Source organism: Protopterus annectens, chromosome 10.part0 (genome assembly GCF_019279795.1).
Source record: "Protopterus annectens isolate FY-2018-M chromosome 10.part0, PAN1.0, whole genome shotgun sequence".
NCBI classification, from domain to species: Eukaryota; Metazoa; Chordata; order Ceratodontiformes; family Protopteridae; genus Protopterus; species Protopterus annectens.
In genome coordinates, this window is record NC_056744.1 from 1,446,554,331 (window position 1) to 1,446,578,161 (window position 23,831).

Genomic DNA, 23,831 nt, shown 5'->3' on the forward strand with positions numbered 1-23,831 from the left:
AGAGACTGAAGCAATCAACCCAAGTCTGCATGATAGTTTAATAATTTGCACTCTGTAATAATGGCTGACATGGTCTGAGCCATAAGTTGTGCAAATATAATGGTGTCACAGTATGGACACCTGGTAAATGAATGTTTCTGACTCAAGTTTGTCATTACAGAACAGGTTTCCAGAAGAATTAATCCCCTCACCTCCCATGGGTTTTAACAGTTTGAAATCGGTTTGTTACCCCTTATGAATTTTTATTTTGTTCAGATATTTCTGACATCTGGTCCTTTTCCTGTGACCAATTAGTCATTCCATTGTTGAATATGGAGAATCTTTGACATAATCTATTACTTACTGGGGATCCACTTCTCCAGCGGAGAAGGCATGTGGACCAATAGTTATAATACGTAGGTAGGACTTTGCACACAGTTGAAGTGTAGCTAATATTGAAAAGGTTTGTTGTCCTTGTGTTGAGTACTTGCACTCGCATATGTGAATGAAAACATTTGCATGTGTGCAGCCCAAAGTAGCTTTGTTCACTTCCACTCTGGCCTGTTGAGGACTGAGTACCAACTCCCTTGGCACCTCCCGAGTCCATCTTTAGGTGCCTTATAACCTTGCCCTTCCTCTTGAGAACAAATCTCCATAACCTGGCCTTCCTCCCTCTTCTGACTGATCCTTGAGCACCTGTATAATTGTTTGAATGTGGGTCATTAATGTTGCATGCATTATCCATTTCTGCCTTTAAGCAATCCAGGTAAAGAATTATTTTTGCCTATTTGTTGACCAGTGGGTAGGCAAACGAGAAAGAATTGCCCCTTTTCAGGGGCAGCCTGAGAGCACTGAATGGGTAAGTGCTTATCAAAATCACACACTTGGCAAATGAAGGTGGAAGGAATGAAACTTTGTACCCTGGGTACAGGAAAGGGTTAATAAACGGAACCAAGCTTTAGTCTACTGTGCTGACTGCCAGACAAATTGGTCTAAATGAGTTGCATAGGATGAGCTTTGCTTCATTTAAATGTTGTGTTATGGAGTAATAATTTCATCACCTAAATGTATAATTTTGTTTCTTGCTAAAAGATGTTTAATCCACTCATCAGAACTACTGCAGTGTAGTCCTGATCTTATTTCGGTTCTGTTTGTAAGGACTGTGGTAGGAAAGGGACTTATTAGCTGCCCCAGTAGATTTTGGCATTAGAATCGAGCAGAAGAGCTGGTGCTTGTTACTGACGGGATTTAAGAGAGAACCTGGATAGTTTAGAGTGGATCACAGTCTTATTGTAAACACATTTTTGGTCATTCAGAAATGAATTTAGATGGCTAATTTACTTGTGTTATTTTATTTGTTGCATGTTTGTTTAAAAGGCCTTCTAAACTTCAGTCTTGATCAAGAGCTGGTTAAATATACCAACAGTGAACTTGCAGACAGTGGCCTCCCTTTTGTAAGCTGCAAGTTAATTTAAGGTATAGTGCTTATGTTGCCACTGACTTACATATGCACATCTTTATTCAGATGTTTGATTAGTTTAGTGTAAAGAGGTAAGAAACCGAAGATAAATCTTGTACAATACCAAAGCCTTGTGTGCATCTTGGGTAAGTAAAGATCTATTTGTGAAATGTATATCATAAAGGTCTGTTTCTTTCAACAGGTCATATTTGATGATTTAGATTTGGAATTGGGTAACTAATGTAACTGTTTTTGACTAGTTATAGCACCTTTCATATGTCAAATTTGTTGTTCTATTGTCATCTCCTTATGTCATTGTTTAATGTTCAAAAAATAATTGTATTTGTTGTCTTGACTCTTACTTATTGCTATTTAATTGTAAATGTTGCTATTTCATGATGTGAACCTTCAGTGACTGGACACAGATACATGCCTCAAATGTATCCACTTGGACCCTAATGAGAGTTGTTGCTGGTCTTTGATGTGAAAGACACCTACCTCTTAAAGCAAGAAACCTGGACAAAGCCATAAATAAAAGTGGGACAAATGCCCCAAAACATAGGGACAAATTTTAAATATTTCTCTTACAAACATAGAAAGTTGATAAAATAACAGGTTTGGCATTAGCATGCATGTTCAGAAGTATATGAAGTCTGAAACTCAGTCTTTCATTATTTTCTAACTTCAGTCTTTAATGATTTAACACTAATTTGCTCAAAAACCACAATTTTATGAAAAACAGACAAATATGGGGCCACAGTCTGGACATTCTGCAAACATCTGTTCAGTTGAGAGGTATGGCAAAGACCAGATTTTTCTTGGGATTTCTAACAAATTTATTTTATACCTTCTAGTTGAAGTTGAACCTTTAAACTAAAAAGGGGGTTGTTTAGCCATAATCTGACCATATTACTGGTAATGCATTTAATCATTTTTATTGAAAGATGTGCAAATTTGTACATGAAATTTGCCATAGCTTTAAATTATAGTGTGAATTGTTTACAAGAAGAGGATGTTCAGTTTCTGAAAATCTTCTAGATATTAACTTTCTATAACAAAAAAGTGTTATCTACATAGTTTAAGGTTTTTCTGAAATTTAGTTTAAGGTTATTTTGAAATTTGCTATTATAAAAGCAGTTTCAATGTTTAAGACTTGTACCTTGTTACTAAAATTCTCCAGAAAGCTGGTTTCTGTAATCTGAAAATGGGGCATCTACTGGTAACTGTCAGTATTTCTGATTATGCTACTCAAAAAGCCTGTAGTAGCACTTCTGTACATCTCAGTAGAGAAGGGTATTCTGTCATTTGGGATTAACCAGTGTCCGTGACAATAGATAGCACCATCTAATTTGGTGCAGAAGGCTGTGAGTTCTTTTTCCTCTCCAGGTAGATGGATTGCTGCACTCCAGTGCAGGGTAAGGGTTAAGCTGCAGTCTTCTGTGTGTCCTTTGGATAAGACTTTAAACTGAGGTCCCATTTGCTTGAGTAGGTGGTAATTCGGTGAATATAAGATCTCCCTGCATCTATTGAAAGTAATAGGGGGGCTTTTGTTAAAATCACTCCTTACACATTATATTCAATATCTAGAATTCCATCATCAAAAGTATATATTATTCTTTCAAAACTGTCTCATGAATTTTATATTCTTTCACCCCCAACCCTTTTAACCATAACCACCTTTTATATTCTTAATACATTCTTGCATCAACATTAACTATACTCTAGGTCTTGGCGTATAATTCTCAAAAGTATTCTATAAAAAACTTTTTTTCCTTGTTCAAATTTTTGTATAAATCATAAGTAATCCCCTTAATATTAATTTTGTTTTAATTCTAGATTAAATCATTGCATATATTTTTAATGACATTAACTGCTTTACAAATCCAAAGAAAGTTTCCCATAGTTTCTTCCACTTTACAATTTGAAAACTGTCTTTCAGTTCTTTGCTTATACTTCATATTTGTTAACTTTTTTAATCTCAAGTCTCCATTAAAAACTGAATTTCTACAACCTCCTTAAATTTAACATTTTTTCCATTACTTCTTCATACCTATTCCTTCCTGTTCTCATTTATATTCCGTTTTATATCCCATATTTTAAAACCATATCCTTTTTCATCAAAATCTTTTTTTTTAACTGTTAAAAATATTTCCATATTTTCCACATAATTTTACTAACACTATCATATTTATCCTAACATTTTTTTTCAATATCCAAAACAGGCTAAATACATTATAGTTAAGTAGATTTTTTTCTTAAAAGATAGAGCAAATCTTCTCCACCTATTAATAAATTTATTTCGTTTAAAATCTCACTCCACATTTCTTTACATTTTTCTTCCATCCCAAATGTTAAGCCTAACCATTTAAACTGTGAATTAAAAAAGTAAACACCTGCATTCCTAATGTCACCAAAACCTTTACATCTTTCATTTATTTGTATTTAAGCACACTTTTTTTAATAAACATTGTGTTCCACTTTGCTTTCTTAATCCACCCTTTTGTCTTTTGCAATTATCACCACATCATCTGCATACACTGAACACTTCAGAATATTTATATTTTCTCTTAAATGTACACAATCTATTTACTAAATCTTCTGCCTTAATTACTGTTGTATTTATTATTAATGAAAACAAAATACTGCTTAATGGACAGCACTGCTTTACTCCTCTAACTTGTACTTCTTGACTAAACCACCCATTAATTAAAATCCTATTCTAAGAATTATTATATACTGACTTATTTATTAAACTGCCAATGTGTAAATATTAAAATAATTTCAGACATTTTGTTATAACCTATTTGTATATCCTGTACAATTAACTTTGGCATACATTTTTTTCTCTAAAATACTTATCATTTTTGCTATAGATAGAAAATCTGTACTATTTCTCCCCAAAATTTCATATGTTCCTTCCTCTATTAAACTGATAATTATTTCACTTGAATTATTCCTATTAATATTTATAATCTGCAGTATTCAATTTTATTGGTCTCCAGTTTTATAATAGTTTCTTCTCATCCTTTTTATAGATTAACTTAACTAGTCCTTCACTTTGTCTTTAACTAGTCCTTCACTTTGTCTTATGTTTAATAACATTTCTTAACCAAAATTTTAACAAAATTGTCTTCAGTCTTGTATATTAAAGTTCTATATAGTATGGCTGGACCAGATGGAATTTTTAAATTTCCTTCAATACACTATCAGGTTCGTCCAACTCTATTTTTATCATTCTCCATCTTTTTGGCTGGTCTTGGATACCAAAAATCCTTCTGTTCCATAGTTACTTTATTATACATTCTCCTAAAATATTAATTTTCCCAAATAATTTCCTTCACATGTACTTTTTCATTTCCAGCTTTTCCACTCAAGTCGTTTTTTTCCAATTTTCTCGTAATTTCTTTCCTAAGAAAGGTGAAATGTCTTCCGCCATACCTTGAATATTTTTCTTCACTTTTATTTTTAACAAATTCTCTTTGCATGTATAATATATATCCCATTTTCCATTTTTTCCTTCAATCCTTTTAAATTCTTTTCATAACCTTTTCACAGTATATATATATATATATAATTTCCAGAAATCTTTTTCCATTTTAATAAAATATTTTCTTATTTAATTTTAAACTGTACCCATTATTTCTCAAACAATCTTATAATGATCTTCCCATACCTTTTCCTTCTCTATTTCTGATTCTATACGTAAATGATCTGAAAAGTACGCTTTTGTCTGTCTTTCAAGCCATCAGAGTAAATAAAAAGATTTATTTCTGTTTTTAGTTTACCTTTATATATATATATATATATATATATATATATATATATATATATATATATAATCTATATGAACTCCTTTTTTTTTTTTTTGTCTCAAAACAGTCCACATGTTATCAGCTGTTAATGTAATAGGTTAATAGATAAGAACTAGGCTAGCTGCCCTTGAGGGTCATTTTAATCCTAGCCAGTTTCTCAGAAAGGTGAGAATCAAACTATGTACCCTGTCTGTGGGGTAAACTCCATATTCATTATGCTAGTTCCTCCTGCCTTTTTTTACCTGCTTTAACATCTCTGTCTTATCAATTTTCTTTGTTAGATTAACAGTTTAAGTCTGCAACAGTAATAATTAACTTGAGCAATTAAAAAAACTTTAAGATCTGATATTGTCAGTCTTTGTTCATTCTTGACAAATGGGACTCTGTTCAGTCCTTGGAACTGGCTTGGCCATTATACTGCTATAGCCAGCCAAAACGACTCTCGAGCCAAGACTCTACCCACAACCGCCCTCTCTCCATTACCTCGGATCTTCCTTGCTGCTCTGTCAGTAAGATGCGTCGGCCATTGCTTCTCAGCCATGTCTTTAAAAAAGTTTCTTATTAAGCTATTTCTTTGTATTTCGCTTTCTATAGATAGATATATTTTCTATATTTATACCTTGTAATTTCAGTTGCATGTGTTCGAATACTGTACCCCTTACTTCTGGTAATCTCGTTACCATTGTTGGTAACCCCTCTCCCACCCTTCTTACCATTTGTGGTATTTCTTAGTACCATCAGTGGTACTTTCCTTCCCACTTCTCTTATACCTTTTGGTATTGCTCCACTACCATAATTGGTAGACCTTCCTTCTGTCCTTCGTGTGTATGTGTGTTTAGCTTTCCTCCTTTATGTGCTAATTATTAAAATGGCAGAAAAGCATAAAGGCACTTCTGGATTCAAACAGTGCATCTTTTGTGTGTTTATTGTGTAGGAGCTCCACATCTCGATCAAAATTGACATTTGCCAGGCCTTTAGTAACCGAGCCTTGGTTGAGAGTTGGAATACGCTCATTTTGAAGGGCTTGTTAAAACTACCTTTAGTGAAGCTTTATCCAAGTTTGATCCCAAGTCAGACCCTGTCAAAAAGAAGAGCCACTTGGTACCTGCATCCCACATGGCACCAGTGGCACAAAAACATAAGGCTGCTATTCCGACTACCTCCACGGAACTGAAAACAAATGTACCGAAACTTCAACTTAAAGATTCCTTGGCACAGACTGCTGCCACTACAGTGCCTTCACACCAGCATCATCTCTGCCTTCTTTAGTTTTTGTTTTCATGCCAACTTCTCCACTGGCACCTCAGCAGGCTCTGCCTATCCCCTTGTAGCTGAAACCAGACCTTAATCTTTTTCCCAGGATGAGATATTCACCTTCCATAGATCCTTTTGCAAGCCACTTGCCCAGTCCCTTTCTGGAATGACCTGAGCCACCTTCAGGGTTGTCTGTCTGATCCTCCCAGGAGTCTCTCCAAGGTAGATGTGAGATTGGTGAATCAGCTGTTGATAGCCAGAGATATTCTGTCCCCTTCTTGGGCCCATCTCCCTCTGGAGTTGAGGTATCTTCTCTAAGGACTCCTTCTTTGTCTCCTCTGACTTCCACCGGAGCTTCAGAGCTCAGCACTTTGATCCCCCGGTACCAGCTATTCCAGTGTCATTAGGCATCCCTACCTCCGCACCGGATGTTGCGCTGACTTCTTTAGTTCCATCTTCGGAGCTGACAGATTCTCAGGGCCAAGACTCCACTGCTGGTTCCAAGGGTCTCTGGCTCCCGTTTGTATACGGAGTCTCCCTTGGCTCTCGGGACCTTGTTGGTTGCGGGTCCTTCCCCGTCTCCTGCTTTGGAAAGTGGACTCTCAGGGCAGGGTGTGACCCTGGTTCCGAGGTGGTCTTTCCCTGTTTTGGGCTCCCATTCCTCGGGGGGGGGGGGGCTCCTACCTTCCAGGTTATGGAGAATGCTTTAGCCTCTGCAGGCTCTCAACTGTTTCCTCTTGCATTAGAGTGTCACATTACCATGTCTTCTGGTCCAGAGCTGACACCAATATCCATGACAGGACAGTGAGCATGGGTGCTTCAAGTTACCCCTGCCAGGGCCCTTCTTAGGAGTCTTCCTCAGAGATCCCCAACTGAAGAACCCCCCCCCGTAAGAAGACGTGCAAGAGAAAGCACCTAGATTCCCTGGAAAAATCCGTCTCCAAGGGTACGGATTTAGATGAAAGGGAAGGTTCCCCCAGGTCATCTCCTGAAGATAGCTCCTTTGGAGACATCCTAGAGACCCTGAAGCAGAGTGGTAACTGGAAGCCCTAGGACCTGATCTCAGAGGAATCCATGTACTTGAAAGCATTCAGTGCTCGACCGTGTACTTCCTGGGTCACCCCACCCACCAACAATCTTAAGCTGATCACGCAGCGGGCTTGGAAGGCCTTTGACTCCATAGAGCCTATTCCCCAGAGACCGGACAAAATTTGATCACAGCCTATCACCAACGTTGGTCCAAGGGTTTAGCAGTAGATGCCATGGCGGTGGCGGCCACCACCAAGAAAGAACTTGACAGTGAGAGTTCTACTGTCCACCCTCCTAACCAGGAGTCTAGGACGATGGACAGATTTGGAAAGCAGGTCTGTGCTTCATCGACCTTCACACTCAGGTCCTTGAACTTCATGGCACAATTTACTAGACTTCATAGAGATCTGATTAAGGAGTTATCAGATACTGTCACTGGAGCAGTGTCTGATGTGCAGGACAAGGCCGCCTCTCAGCTACCTACCCCGGAGTCTGTATCGAACTGGTCCATGTAGCTCATTGCACGCACAGCTGAAGGCAGGACCAGAGCAGCGGCAGAGGGTTGAGGTCAGATAGAAGATGCTGCCTGCAGAGGTGGCCGGTGAAACCAGGGTTCCAGAGATTTTTCTCTGAACCCTACCAGTGCTCCTGAAAGGATAGCTTACCTCTGGAAGCAGTCTGGGGAAGTCTGTCACTGCACCCGACAGCCTGGCAACAAATAACTTCTGACACTTGGGTGCAGAGAATCATTACCAGAGGCGATCGTATACCCTTCATCCTTTTCCCGAGATCACTGAGAAAAATCCTTGATGTTTCACCCAATTGGAGGGATCAAGCAGCCATAGAAGTTAAAAAGCTGCTAGAAAAGAGTCCTCCCAAGAAGCCCTGCCATACCAGATATTACTATAGGTTCTTAGTGCCAAAGAAGACTGGGTACTGGAGGCCAATATTGGACCTTGGCTTTTTGAACAAGTTTGTTCAGCAGGCAAAATTCCAGATGGTCGCGGTTCACTCTCTCTTTTCTCCCCTTTCTAAAGGAAAACGATTGGATGTGCTCTGTAGAACTTCATGATGCGTATTACCATACAAGGATGGACTAAAGCTCAAGAAGGTATCTCCACTTTTGGCTGGGGCCAGTCATTATCAGTTCAGAGTGCTGCCCTTCAGCCTCACCATAGCCCCCAGTGTGTTCACAAAAGGTGTGGTAGCATCACAGCTCAAATGAGACTACACTGATTCCGGGTGTCTCCTTATCTAGACGACTGGCTCCTCACCTCCTCTACCAGGCATCTACTGCTTCAAACCATAGACTTCATCATACACTTGTTCAGTGCTCTGGGCATAACAGTCAACAGAGACGTCACAGCTGTCTCCCACTCCGAACCTAGAATTCATAGGAGCCCACCTCAGCACAGTTTTGTGTATAACTTCTCTTTCACAGGCTTCAAAATATAAGGTCTCAAGTACAACTCGTTTTAATGAAAAACAAAGTGCCCGCTCTACTTGTCCTTCAAGCCCTAGGATCTGTGGCGGTGGCTATCGCCCTGGTTCCCTTGGTGAGATTTCATATGAGGATACATGGCTTCTAGCCTTTCAATGGTCCATCCTGTCTCCTCTGGTAACTCACCCGATCTTAGTAACAGGATGTTGCAAAAAGGATCTATCCTGATGGATGCAGTCATAAGAAATCCTAATGGGCTGTCCTGTGTTTCCCCGCAACCCAAGACCATAGTGACCACGGACGCCTCCCAGATGAAGTGGAGGGCGTTATCTGGGAAGAACAGTCCAAGGCACGTGGTCTCCACACAAGGCCAGCTTGCACATTAGTGTCATGGAGATGAGAGCAGTGCTCCTGGTGTTGCAAGCATTTCAGTCTGCTCTTCCTCTGGGAACAGTTGCGATCCAGTCAAACAGTTCAGTGGTTTGGTACATCAACAGAGTGGAATCAAATCCTAACCCCTTTGCCAGGAAGCTGTTAGACTGTGGCAGTGGGTGCTATCTTCCGACCACTTTATTGTGGCAATGCATATCCCGGGGAGTACCAGTGTGATGGTGGACAAGCTGAGCAGATGCATTCTACTACCTTGTGAGTGGTCTCTCAATCCCAAAGTGGCAAAGGAAATCTTTAGTCGATGGGGCCAGCCTTGCTGCGATCTCTTTGCCTTCCCGGCCAACAAGTGCAGCAGCTACTTTCCCCTAATCCCCCCTCGGGGGAGTCCCTGAAAGATGCTCTCCTTGATTGGCCCTCTGGTCTTCTTTATACTTTTCCCCATTTCCTCTCCTACCCCTCTTTCTAAAGAATGTCCAAATGCTGTGAAGCAAAGTGATTCTCATTGCCCCCTTCTGGCCCAACAAATTTTGTCCCCCTTTCTTTGGCCTCAATTGATTCACCATCCATGGATTCTGGATCCAGTCTCAGACCTGTTATCTCGTCTGCAGAGATTGGTGCATCCCGATCTATGCTCTCTCAAGCTCGCAGCTTGGTTCCTCCAATTCCATTAGTCGTCGGGCAGAATAATACAACTTCCCCCATACAAAAAAATTCTTCTGGCTTCCCATAAACCTACAACCAGCAGATTCTGTTCCAGTAAATGAAAGAGATTTTCAATTTGGGCTTCAGAAAACAACTTGGACCCCCATTCAAAGATCCCTTAGCTCTGTGGGATCTGACCTTGGTTTTGCAATCTTTAATACTGCCTCCCTTTGAACCCAGCGGCCGCGTGCCATCTTAAATTCCTTTCTTGTGTGTCATTGAGAACTAACCCGTCCTTTCTTCCTAAAGTGGTTTCTGAATCTAGTATTAATCAAACTATTGAGGTGCCAGTTTTCTTCCCCAAATTTTCTAACAAAGGTGAATATTACTTACACTTACTGGATGCACATAGACAAATACGTTTTTACCCAAATACATTTTTACCTGAACAGGACTAGAGTCCAGGAAATCAGATCAATTGTTCTTTTCCTTTTCTGGTCCAACAGTGAGACAAGCTATATCAAAACTGACCTTATCTAAATGGATGAGAGATTGTGTTACCTTTATTTATGCACATAACTAAAAGTTACCTGCGCCTGTTAAAGACCATTCAACCAGATCAGTAGCCACATCAGCAGTTTTTCATGCAAAAGCTTTTATGGATGACATTTGTGCATCTGCAACATGGGCTATGGCTTATACCTTTAATCTCTCCATACAAATTGGATACTATCTCCAGGGGAAGTGCATCCTTTGGCTCTATGGTTCTCAGGAATATCCTTCTATAAGGCCACCCAGGGTCTGAAGTAGCTGGGGACTTTCCCATTCGTCAAGAATGAACGAAGATTGACAACATCAGGTAAGGAAGTTATGTACTCGCCATAATGTTCCATCTGTGTGTCGATCTTCACTCATTCTTGACCTCTCACTCTCCTTCCCCCTCCTGTAGAGGACAAACTTTAAATTCTTGAAATAACTCCTTCCTTCCTCTTATTTCCTTGTGAATAAGCATGTATACCAACTAATCTCCACAATTTATCTCCATCCTTGATATCACATATCATTGCACTTCATAGACGCATTATCATATCTAATGTTTTGATTGTTCTGTTTTTAAATAACATAGCCACCCCCACCTATTTCATGCCCCATATGACTTCTAACCTGTTTCCTTGTTTTTTTATCCAAAAATCTAGCATTCTGCAAAACATCACATTTTTGCTTTTGACACACTTGCAAAATTAAGTCATCTTTTTTCATTTATCAAAACTTATTCAAAATATAATCTTTATACTAGACTTTTTCTTATTTGCAAGTTTAGCTAGTAACGTCTTTCTTTTTTTAACTGTCTCTTATCAATCCCTCATCTTCATTTTCACCCTCCTACACCTCCCCATCTTCATATAAACATTCAAGTTGATATCTTCAACCGTAAAACTTTCCCTTTCACAAATCTGCTTTTCACCATTCTTTATCATTTTGTACCTCTTTCCCTGCAATAGTTGCATTCTCTGTTTGTTCACTTTTGAACCAAAAGTGTTCATTACTTCACTTTTGCTGCATATTGTATTATTGCAAATGATCCTCTTCACCACACTGTTAGTATTTTTTTACTGCTTTCCCCTGCACCTTGGTGAAAATGACAAAATAATTGGAAGAGAAAGCACCCAGCCGAAGTAGAGGTGCTGTACCATATAATACTGCCAAAATGAAGAAAGATGATCCAAGGCCAATGAACGCTCCAACAAAGGTTTTATTGACAAAAAGACAGAACAAATATTTGCGTCGACCTAGGTTTCGTCCGTTTCCACGGACTTCTTCAGAACACAAATACATACAAAATCCAGCCGCTTAAATACCCTCAATTGCCAAATTAATGAACTAATTAACCAATCTATAACATAATGAATAAGAAGCGTTTTTAAAAATTAACCAGAATTAAAAAAGACAGCATGTACCAACACTGTGTTTCAACCATCAATAATATTATAAAAACTCTGTAACAGTAGATGCGTACGATGCATACTAATGCAAATATAAATTCTAATTATGTGTGTGTTAATATATGTATGTTTTTTAAAAACTCCCTAATAAACATATATAATATATAATTATTAATAAATAAAATTGATTCCACAAGAAAAATACCTAATGGAAAAATTAATGTGAGAATATAGTTGTTTAAGTATAATTTATGTAACCTAATACCGTGCCGAATATGTTATAAATATTTATTAAAAAGTTAATATTTAAATGGTTTAAAATGTTTAAAAAAATTTTTTTATATATACATATATATATGTTAAAAATATAATAAATATCATAATGATGATAAATATTCATGTACAAAATATATTATCCAAAATATAAAACATGTATATTCTTACATGTAATATAAATTTATATAAATATTATTGAAATATGTAAAATAATTGTTTAAATATATAAATAAATAAATATATGTCCTTGGGTCGTAAAACCCAGCATATAAGAAAATTTTACAGTGTAAGAAAAAATAATAAGTAATATAAAATTTATCCATTAAATTATTTATAGATTTTATACATATAATGTATGTGACACGTAAATGCCTGAAAAAGTATAAAACTATGTTAATGTTGATTCCAAAAACAACATGACCAATACTAATGACCTTTAATATTGTGTAACCATAAAATAGGCTTGATACTAATGTATTCATTGAGACCAGGATGCTGATGGGCATTCAATAAAATCTGCATCCTCAATTCTGATGCATCCAAATTATATTTAGTAATTTTACCCTGTAAATCCATTTTTAGATGTAATACTCCAAAAAACTTAAACTGGTGATTTTTTATATTGATTTATATGTCTAGCCAAGGCATTGGTTAACTTATTATTTTTAATATCTAATAGGTGTTCTTTAATCCTGTCCCTCAAATGCCTACTGGTTTTCCCAACATAAAAACCATCACACTGTTGACATACTGCGATATAAACAACATTAATAGTATAGCAATTAATGTGCTGATGAATTTTAATACTACGATTATTAACTATCGCTGTTGTACCAGTGTTCATCATATGTTTACATACTGAACACCTACCACATTTGAAGTTACCCATGGGTTTGTTAGAATAATTATCAACCTTAACATTTAAACTTTCAAACAAATCCTTAAACTATGTATCCTTCCTAAAAACATATGTAATGTTTCCTTTGAAAAGGTCCCCCAGTGTCTTGTCCATACTTATAAAATTCCAATTCTTTTTAATGATATTTTTGATTGCCCAAAAGGTATCATTAAATGTAGTGATGAACAGGGGTATACTGTTACATATAAATCCCCTATTATCAGCAGATTGAATTTTATTACCATTACCAAACAAACATTCATTGCTATTTAATAAAGCTTTATAAAAAACATTTTGCCTTTTACTTCTCACCTCATTGGCAATGCTACTACAAAAATCCGATGGGTAACCTCTGTTCAAAAATAATGTAATAATGAACTGTATTTCATTTTCAAAGTCCACCTCCTCGCTAACCATTCTGGCTGCCCTCACCAATTGACCTTTGACCACCGCTTTTTTCTGGTGGTCAGGGTGCCAGCTATCAAAATGTAAATAAGAATTTGAGAAGGTGGACTTTCTGTATATATTGGACATAAGCTTATTCTTATTTTTGTCATAGGTTAACTTAATGTCCAAGTAGCTAATGCTGTCCTGGCTTGTAACGTGTAAACTTCAAGAACCATACACTACTGTCCATATATTCTAAAAAAGCTTTTAGTTCTGCCTGTTCACCGTTCCATATAATGAATAAATCATCTAAAAAACTACCATAAAATTTAACATGTGTAAAATACTCAGAATTGAACACGTAGTTGAGCTCCCAATAAGTCAATACAAAATTTGCAAAACTGGGGGCACAAGCTGCCCCCATAGCTACTCCACTGTTTTGTTTATAATAAGCTCCTTCAAAAAATAAAAAATTATTTTTGAGTACAATCTCCATTAATTTTGTTAATACATTTATTTTATTTTGGTCATATAAATTAGTATAAAATAACTGCTCTTCTAACCATTCAAGCCCCCTATCATGGGGTATAACGGTAAACAGGTTACAAACATCCATAGTAATGAATGTATCTCCAAAGTTAAATGCTATAGGTTTTATTTTTGCCAAAAAATCCCACGAATCCTTAAGTATATGTGGAAAAAATTCAATACCAGGCTTTAAATGGTAATCCAAAAACTGACTGATAAAATGTGTTTTACTACGTTTACCATCCACTATAGGTCTAAATTGTAAATTATCTAAGCCTTTATGTATTTTTGGGATACCGAAAATTCCACTAATAACTGGATACTCGTTTTGTAAAAAACGCCATTCAAATTCATCCAACTCACCCTGGTACAACATATCAAAAAGTGTCTTATCTATTCTTTTGTGGGCTATATTTATTTCGTTTCTGCTAATTTCCACATACGTGTCACCCGTCAATAAAGCATTCATGTAAGAAACATAATCCTGGTAGTCCACTAGAACTATTCCACTACCCTTATCAGGTTTCATGATCCTGATATTTTTAGTGGACCTTTGTGAAAATGCATCTTCAGTTGCCTCCAATATTTTGACATTTCTTTTTCCCCATTTATACTGATAGTGCACAATAGCAACATTTTTTTTCTCTTGAAATGGACAATTTCCATCCCTGGTTCCAAGGTTTTCTATCAAATCTTTTCCACTTCGTATGCATCTTTATTTTTATCCTTAACACATTTTTCAGTTCATCAGTCACTTCAGATGTTCTAAACTGAGTCGTAACTTTGCATCTTATTAAAATGTTTTGCTCCTTAACAACAGATTTATTCCATGGTTCATATTTTTTTCATCAAAAGCAACAACAAACTTTTCAGCTTTTTCATAGTCCTTGAAAGTAATTCTACTTTGTCTCTATTATGTCTTTGCACTTTACATCGAACTGTGGAAAAATATTGACATAATATTCATCTATAGGAACATTTTTTACTTACAACATGAACAGTTATGTTTATTAGTAAAAGTCGTACCTTTTTAATGTCTTTCTCTTCAGACACCACTGCAGCACATAATTTCATAATGTGCCTGCTGTTTTCTTCAGAATTTACGCTTCCGTCCTCCATATTCATTCTGCATTCTTTTTCACTCTATAGTTCCTTGGAAAAATACCTTTGAACAGTGTCAACCTACAAAACTGCATTTTCATTTTTAGTCTTTCTCATTTTATCATTTTATTTATTGACATTTGTTTACCGGAATAGTCCAGCTGGGCCAAAAAGAGCCCATTTTCAGTGGAGGCCCAGGGAGAAAAAGCTCCAAAACATACAGATACAAGTAATACATTAAACTTTAAAATACAAAGTGAAACACAGCATGAACAGGCTGGGCATTTTTAGATATTCTGTGTAGTAGTAAGATACCTGGAAGAATTCCATGAAGTTGCAGGAAGAAAAACATGATATATTTTGCCAGATGCTTAGTATAAAAAGAGCACTAGGGTAAGAGTTTCTTTGTGTAGTAACTGCTCTAAGAAGAAATGAAAAACCTAATAAATGAGAGGATATTGGCTGCATACATGAGAGAGGACAACCGGATTTACAGAGGGGATGTTAAGGTTAGCTTGTACATGGGATGAGTGCGAAGTAGGCTAATCTAGGCTAGAGAAGGAGGAAATATTAGCAGAAAAATTGCATATTTAGCTAGGTTTAGTGCTGAAGCAGATTCAAGTCTTAGAGAGGTTGTCATTTAAAGTTGTTATAAAGGAAGCAAAGGTTTGGTTTGCTCTAATTGTTAAGGGAAGAGAGTTCCAAGATTTAGCCATAGAATAAGAGTATAGACTTTGACCAGCAGATTTGTTAGGTGTATGCTCGACCAGAAGTTATTTATTTTCTGATCCGAAAGATCTTTGAGGTATATAGTTGTTTAATAGTGAACTGAGGGGAGGTCAAGGGTTTGTGAATTAATTTGTGGGCATTTGTAAGGTGCAGTGGTGCAGCGGTAGTGTTGCCTCACATCAAGAGCTTCTCTGGTTCGATTCTCGACTGGAGTGCCTTCTGTGCAGAGCTTGCATGTCCTTCCTCCATTTTGTGTGGGTTTCCTCTTCTGGTTTCCTCCTTCGTTTTAGACATGCATCTGGAGCATTTCTCCCTGGGCCACCTCTGAAAAATGGCTTCATTCCAAGTCTGACTTTCCTGTTAAACAAATGTTAAATACAAATCATAGGTAGGTAAGGTGGTGTGAGAGAGCGAGCCATTTAAGGGAATGCAAAGCTTTACAATGATGAGTGGAATATTTAGGGTCTATATTAGATACTCGAACGTTTGAAAGTTCGACTACCATATGGTTGACACCATACGATCGAATTTGCAAAAGTTTTGAATATCTAATAATAAATAAATTACACACAACACCTACCTGAATGCTCTAAGCAGGGGGCAAGTCCCCCCTGCACCCCCGCTCTTTAAATATACCAACTCAGAGATTGCACTACAGTGCAGAAAAGGGAACTCTTTCCATTCTGCACTGTACGGAGATCTCCGTTGCAATGTTCGAACACTCAAAAAGCCGATCATATAAGATTTGGAAATTTGAATGTTCGAACATTCAATATAGACCCGAATATTTAGAATTTGTAGCAAATTTGGCAATTTTGTTGTAGCACATTTCTAGTTTTGTTTTTAGGAAGGGTTGTAAATTTAGTAAGTGTAAGGGCACCATACATGAGTGAGGGAAGCAAATAGGTGGAGGCAAGATAATGTTTAGAAGATGAATTGAGAAAGTGTTTGTGCAGTTAAAGAATGCCTTGTATCTGTGTTTTTTAAAATGTTATGTTGTATGTGCAAGTCAGATTTTAAATGGTAGTCAATTATTACTCCAATCAGTTTGGTAATTGAGTTGTTTTGTGAGAGTATAGTGAAGTGAGAATTTGTTAGAGATGTTTTAGGGGTAAAGAGGAATAACTTAATTTTTGTGGGTTGAGTATCTGTTGTTTTTTTAGCTAAACCAGGTGTCGATGGAGGTAATGGCCCCCTGGGTGATTTGTTAGAGATGGGACATGGACTCTGAGGAGCAAATAATAGTTGAATCATCTGCATATTGTATCCGAGTGCCCTGACAGAAGGAAATCTGAAAGTTATTAATAAAGATATTAAATAGGAGAGGTCCAAGTATGGAGCTTTGGGGAACCAGTTCAGATAGGGAGAGAGAGCCTTACCATCTGACTGCCTGTTATTTGTTTGATAAAGTAGCTAGAGAACCATTTAAGCAAGAGGGAGGAGAGACCAGTGTTAAAGAGCTGATTTAGAAGTAGGGGATGAGAGAGACATGTCAAAGGGCTTTGATAAGTCAAGAAAAAGAAAAAACAATTTTACCAGAGTCACTTGCTTTATTAACAGTGTCCATGAGTGATATCAAGGCAGCTGTGGTACTATGAGCTGGTCTAAATCCATGCTGTGTTGAAGACGTTTGCTGAGAGGAAAGTTTAGAAATTGTGTATGGACACATTTTTCTAGAAGCTTGGAGATCGGGGACAGGATGGCAGTAGGACAGTAGTTGGAAATCTCTGTAGAGTTACCCTGTTTGTGGAGAGGTAGAGTAAATGAAGTGTTGTTGAGTATGTTAATAGGATATGCAGTGGTTTCCACTGCCAACTTTAAATATTCTGTGGAAGCTTGTCAGCAGAGGTGGAGCAAGGTTTGAGTTTAAGTAGTCTTTTTATGGTAGTAGTTGGCACAGGATTAAGAATGAAGTTAGCAGGGGTAAGGGTAGAGGCATGGGTTAATTTGTAGGCGGATGAATTAGGAGGTGGGTGGTAATGAGAGGACTGGCCTAAAGTTTTATTAACTTTTGGGGATATTTGAGGCTGGGGGAGGAGAAGAGGAGGGCTGGGAAGTGGTAGCAGTGAATTTAGATATACTTTCAATGAGGAGAGTTGAAAATGGTGGCAATTTGTGTGGGTGTCTTATGATATGGAGAAGGGTTACTTTTAGCACCAGGGTTGAGTGTTGTAAAAATGGATGACCAGAATTTCTTGGGATTCAGCTTGTTTGCTTTTTTTTAGATGGCATTATTTTTAAGCTTTGGTTACCTGCTTTTTTACCTGGCTCCTGCTTAAGTTTTAGAATGTCTGAAGGAGTTTTGTTTTTCATCCATTGTTTCCAGGTTTTAGCCCTATTTGACACTGACTTCTGTTTAGCCATGGGGCAGGGATGGTTTTGGTTTCTTTTTAAATGATGTGGTGCAAGGCTTTTTAGGGTATTTAGGAATGTTGTATTAAAATAATTCACAGCTTCATCTAGAAGAGTGTTTTAGGGCACTCCAATTTGTAATTTTTAGTGAATTAATAAAGGTCTGTTGGTCAGGTTTTGGGTGTTTTTTTAGTGATGTCCTTTCTGTATAGGAGGAACTGTTCTATGAGCATAAGTGGGGAGATGGTAATTAAGTGTACTGTGGAGAGTGCCAGCTCTGGGGAACTTGCTGGGATCAGTGACAAGGATCCAGTCTAGGATGGAACCCTGTTTATTTTTATGGTTAAATCTAGTTGTAGTAGTGATAAGTTTGGGTGAATTTTACGCATTAATACTGATGGAAGTTTAGAGCTAAGGTTTTGCCAGTTAATATTGACTTCTTCTAAAATTTCATTTTTTATAGTATGAGGGAGCCAGGGGAGAATTGTTTCCAGTACTGGGATGTTTTGGCCAGGGGATGTGCATAAAACTGTGGTGCATATGAGAATTTCAGCATTGGAGAACTTGGGATAGGATTAGAGAAGGGAGTTATATTGTGGATTTTCCCAAAATTTCTGAAATTTTAACCAGTGTTTGCTTTTCCAGATCCCTCTCGTCAAACTGTACAAGTATCTCCCTGTCCACACCTTTTGCACAATCCATATAAATTTTATCCAAAATGTGTCACTTCTCCTCATTCTGCGTGCCACGTCTGACTTTTGCTGTGCATCTCTCATAGCCTTCCCTTTCCATCCTCCTCCGCTGATCTGTACAGTTACCCTGTGGCTTGCTGCAGCGGAGAAAAGAGTAAAGGAAGCTCCTTGATTTGTTTTTTCCCCTAGTAGAGTAAATACCATTTTGGTTCTACCTTGTAAAGAGACCACTAGCCTAGTCGGACATAGTTGTCAGCAAAGGATAAATTAAATTGGAAAAAAATGACTGCACTCCTAATGTAACAAGGTTTGTTAAAACCTTCTGAATTACAAGTTGATTCCAAAACTTTAAATCCCCTCATTACTGATGCAGGTTAAATTACAAACCGAAATACAGAGCAAGCCTTCTGCCTAGGCATAGTTAGAATCATAAAAGTGAAGGGAAAACATTGGCTGTCATTTGGGACTCGAAACTCAGGACTATTGTGCAAGTGTCTCTGGCACTGAATTAACAAGAACTCCTTTATAGGTGTTCCATTAAATGCTTTGAAATTAACATATATTTTCGTTTCACGTCTGATGTTCATCGTGCATACAGCTGCAGTAATCACATATGGATTCTCTGCCATCAGGCGGTCCCTCGGTCGGCCGAATTCCAAAGTCTAGGTCCGGCGTCGGTTGTTGTCGCTTTCTTTCCTGACGTCAGTGCGGCAAGGGTATACAAGACACAGCCGACGCCATTTTCTTCAGTCTTTTTTGCCGCGCGGTGCCTGAAGCAGAAGCAGTTCGCAAGTGCCGGTCGGCCAGCTCCTGAATTTACGAAAAATTGGAAACCGAAGTCTCTTCATTAAAGCTAAGTACCCCGTTGGGGAAACTTTTCTTGCCTCAGACCGATGTCAGAAAAAGTTAACAATTGTATTTCTTGTGGGAAGCAAATACCGCATAAGGATTTCCATTTCCTTTGCATACCTTGTTTAGGCCCAGACCACGATGTCTCGGGCTGTCGCTTTTGCGCGACTTTCAATAAACGCACTATTAAGCGTCGGGCGGAGTTCGCCCAACACTATTTTGGTACAGCCTTTGATTATAAAATGTCGTCGGAGACTCCGACTACCGTTTTGACCAAAAAACACAAGGACCGACACGATGCCAAAACCGGCTACACGTGGTCCGGTTCTCAGCGAGACGCCTATGCAGTCCCTGACTACCGACGACACATCTTTGGCGGTGTCTTCTGTAATGGAGACTGCAGGTTCCTCTGCCCAGACCCAGACTACAACCACTGAAGCCACTGTGAGCATTGAGCCTCCTAATGTGGACAGGTCCACTTCCACCCATGGTGTCTTTAGACCTTCATCTTCCTTTTCCATTAAGGCCTTTACTAAGTCCAAATCAGCCAGGCATCCCAAGAGGCCTGTTGCACAGGGCCCATCCCCAGGCCCCATGCCTAAAAAGCAGATGCTTAAAATGGCTGAAGATTTAATTACTCTTATCAGGGGTTCCCGACCCCCTCCAGGCAAGAGACCCAGAGTGGAGGAGGATTCCCCCTCTTCTGATCAGGGCTCCATTTTTTAGAACATTCTGATGTAGAGGAGCACTCTTACTCTCCATTTGAAGACTCGAACGCAGAGCAGTCCATTCCTTCAGTATCTCCTCCTGAGGATTTTTCTTTTGGGGAAACCTTGCACACCTTGAGGGAACACTTCCATTGGGAAGGCCAAGACTTTTCTGATTCCAAGAAAAGACTTAGGGAATTTCTTTTGTTACCTCAGCACAGACCTCTGGCGATTCCTCCTGTCTTGGACGTACTTGATGATGTTTACTCGGAGGCTTGCCTTAATCCGGATTCACTGCCTCCTGCTCCAGTCAAGCCTGATAGGTACTACAGGGTTCCTAACTCTCACCAATTTCTTTACAAAAGCCGTAATGCTGACCCTGAAACCATTTCTCAAGGCTCCAAAGGAATGAAGGCCTCTACTGCTAAGAATCCACTACCTTCAGAAAGAGAGTCAAGATCCTTACAAAGGTGGGGAAAAAAGGTATGTACCTCGGCCACCCTAGCTATGAGAGCCTTAAATTGTCAGTTTCATATGCTTAAATATCAGCAGTTTCTGTTATCACAGTTAAGAAATAAAATGTCTCAACCTGAACAATCGGATTTGAAGGAGTTGCAGGATTTGATGCATAGTGCAGAGCAAGTGGGTAAACACACTTTACAATGTGGCTATGATGCCCTAGAGGCCTCAGGTAGAGCTGCTGTTACAGGATCAGTCATTCGTAGACATGCATGGCTTGGGGAACAAATCTTGCCTGATCATGTGAAAGCTAAACTATTAGATGCTCCTTTACAAAAGGATGTGCTATTTGGTACTAATGCTGAGGAGATACTACGGAAAATGGAAGAAAAAGCCAAATCTATGCAAACAGTCAAAGCTTTTCTACAGGTTCAACCACCACATTTTAGCAGAAATTGGCCTTCTAAAAACTGGTTCTTTCCAGCCACGGACAAGCCCCAAAGAGGTAGATACAGACGCACAAGGGGCAGAGGGCAATCACAAGGATCATATAGAGGCAGGCAATGGCAATCTCCAGCACCAAGAGGTGGTGAGGACAGTGCACAACAATACAGGAAACAAACCCAATGACTTTCTCCTTTCCATGCCAAGAAAATACCAGCTGGCAGCACCCTTGGGAGGAAAGCTGGCATTATTTACAAGAAATTGGCATATTATCACAACAGACAAATGGATCCTAGACGTTATAAACAAAGGCTACAGATTTCATTTTCACACTCTCCCAAAAATGAGAGGCATGCCAAACCTGCCACACAATCAAAGGGCAGAGGCACAACTACAAATTTCAAAGCTCATAGACATGAAAGCTATTCAAGAGGTACCTACTCAAGAACAAGGTCAAGGTTTTTATTCCAGGCTATTTCTGGTACCAAGGAAAGGAAGCGACTGGAGACCTATTTTGGACTTATCCATCCTGAACACATTCTTACTCGTACCAAAATTCAAGATGCTCACATTACAGCAGCTTCTTCCCATGCTGGGCAAGGAGTTTTGGCTGGTAACATTGGACCTCAAGGAGGCATACCTGCATGTCCCAATCAGACAAAGCTGCAGAAGATACCTCGGATTTCTTGCAGGTTCAATACACTATCAATTCTCTGCATTGCCCTTTGGCTTATCTACTGCGCCCAGAGTATTCACGAAATGCCTGGCATCAGTAATTGCCTACTGCAGACTTCAAGGGATACAAATTTACCCTTATTTGGACGACTGCCTGATCCAAGCGGACAGCAAGCACATACTTCTGGAACATCTGGCTTATGCAACACTGTTACTGAATTCTCTGGGATACACAATCAACAAAGAGAAATCCAGGCTAACACCATCTCAGAAAATAACTTTCCTGGGTGCCAACTTGGACACAAACACCCAGATGACCTATCTTACGCCAGAAAAACAGGGGCAACTAACTCAGTACTTCAAAGCACTAGCAAATTGTACCAGGCTTACTGCAAGGAAAATCCTGCAGGCTCTGGGCTTCATGGCATCTTGCATTCTTTTAATCCCATGTGCAAAGTTGCATATGAGGAAACTTCAATGGTACCTAAAAAATCTATGGTCTCAACACAGCCACAGTTTGGAAACAATAATACCAATAATTCCATGTTTGCAAAAGGAATTTCTATGGTGGGCCCAAGCATGTCAAACAAACATAGGTCTTCCATTCTGCATGCCTCAAGCAAATCAAGTCATCACAACAGATGCCTCAGACTACGCCTGGGGGGTGCACAAGACAGGCAGGTGCATTCAGGGCAAATGGTCCCAAAAGGAAAAGCACCTTCACATCAATCAAAAAGAAATGCTAGCAGTGATAAATGCAATTACAGCATTCAAGGACCTCCTGCATCCAGGACAATTATTGATAAGAACAGACAACACCACAGTAATGTGGTACATAAACAAGGAGGAACACATTCATACCCCCTGTGCAGACTAGCCATGACACTTTGGAACTTGGCTCTGGAATGGCAAATCGAACTTCAAGCACAGTACTTGCCAAGCTTGGAAAACACGCTGGCAGACAATCTAAGCAGAAATATGACAGATCCACACGAATGGAAGTTGCATCCTCAAGTGTTTACAAAGATGATCCAAGCGTGGGGGAGGTCAGACATAGATCTCTTCGCCTCCCACAGGAATCATCAATTGGAAAAGTTTTGTTCAAGGGTCTTTCATCCAAAGGCCTGGAGAGTGGATGCCCTTTCATTCAGTTGGACAGCATGGACAGTTTACGCTTTCCCACCTCTGCCTCTTCTGCCAAAGGTGCTCTTGAAAGCAAGAGCAGACAGACCGAAGATGATACTAATTGCTCCAGACTGGCCAAGACAACACTGGTACCCACTACTGAGGAGCCTGACACACACTCCTCCATGGCCCCTACCTCTAATGCCTCTTCTGCTGACTCAGCACAGCTACAAAACTCTTCACAGTCAGCTGAAAACACTCAGTCTCACTGCATGGAAAATTCCTTAGCACCACAACAGACTCTACTCCCCAAAGAGGTGCAGGATGTCATTTTGGAGGCCAGAAGGCCATCTACTAGAAAGGCTTACTCCGCAAAATGGAAACTGTTTTGCTCTTGGAATGAGAAAAAAGGCCAGGACCCTAAAAAACTGAATTTGCCTCTGGTATTACAGTATCTAGCTGAGCTGCTGAACACTGAACTGTCATTTTCCTCCATAAAAATCCATGCCTCAGCCATTTCTGCAGAATTCAACACGGATCCACCCTTATTCTCTCACCCACTCTTAAGACAGTTCCTCAGAGGGGCTAAGAATATAAGACCACCAAGGAAGCAACCAATACCAGCCTGGGATCTTAATTACATTCTAGAAAAATTAACAT

General features: G+C 38.9%; 1 protein-coding gene across 1 annotated transcript in view; it reads left to right on the top strand.

Moving 5' to 3' along the window:
- Positions 1–23,831, top strand: part of TXNDC12 (thioredoxin domain containing 12) — a 312,355-nt gene that overhangs the window by 18,091 nt on the left and 270,433 nt on the right. The window lies entirely within an intron of this gene.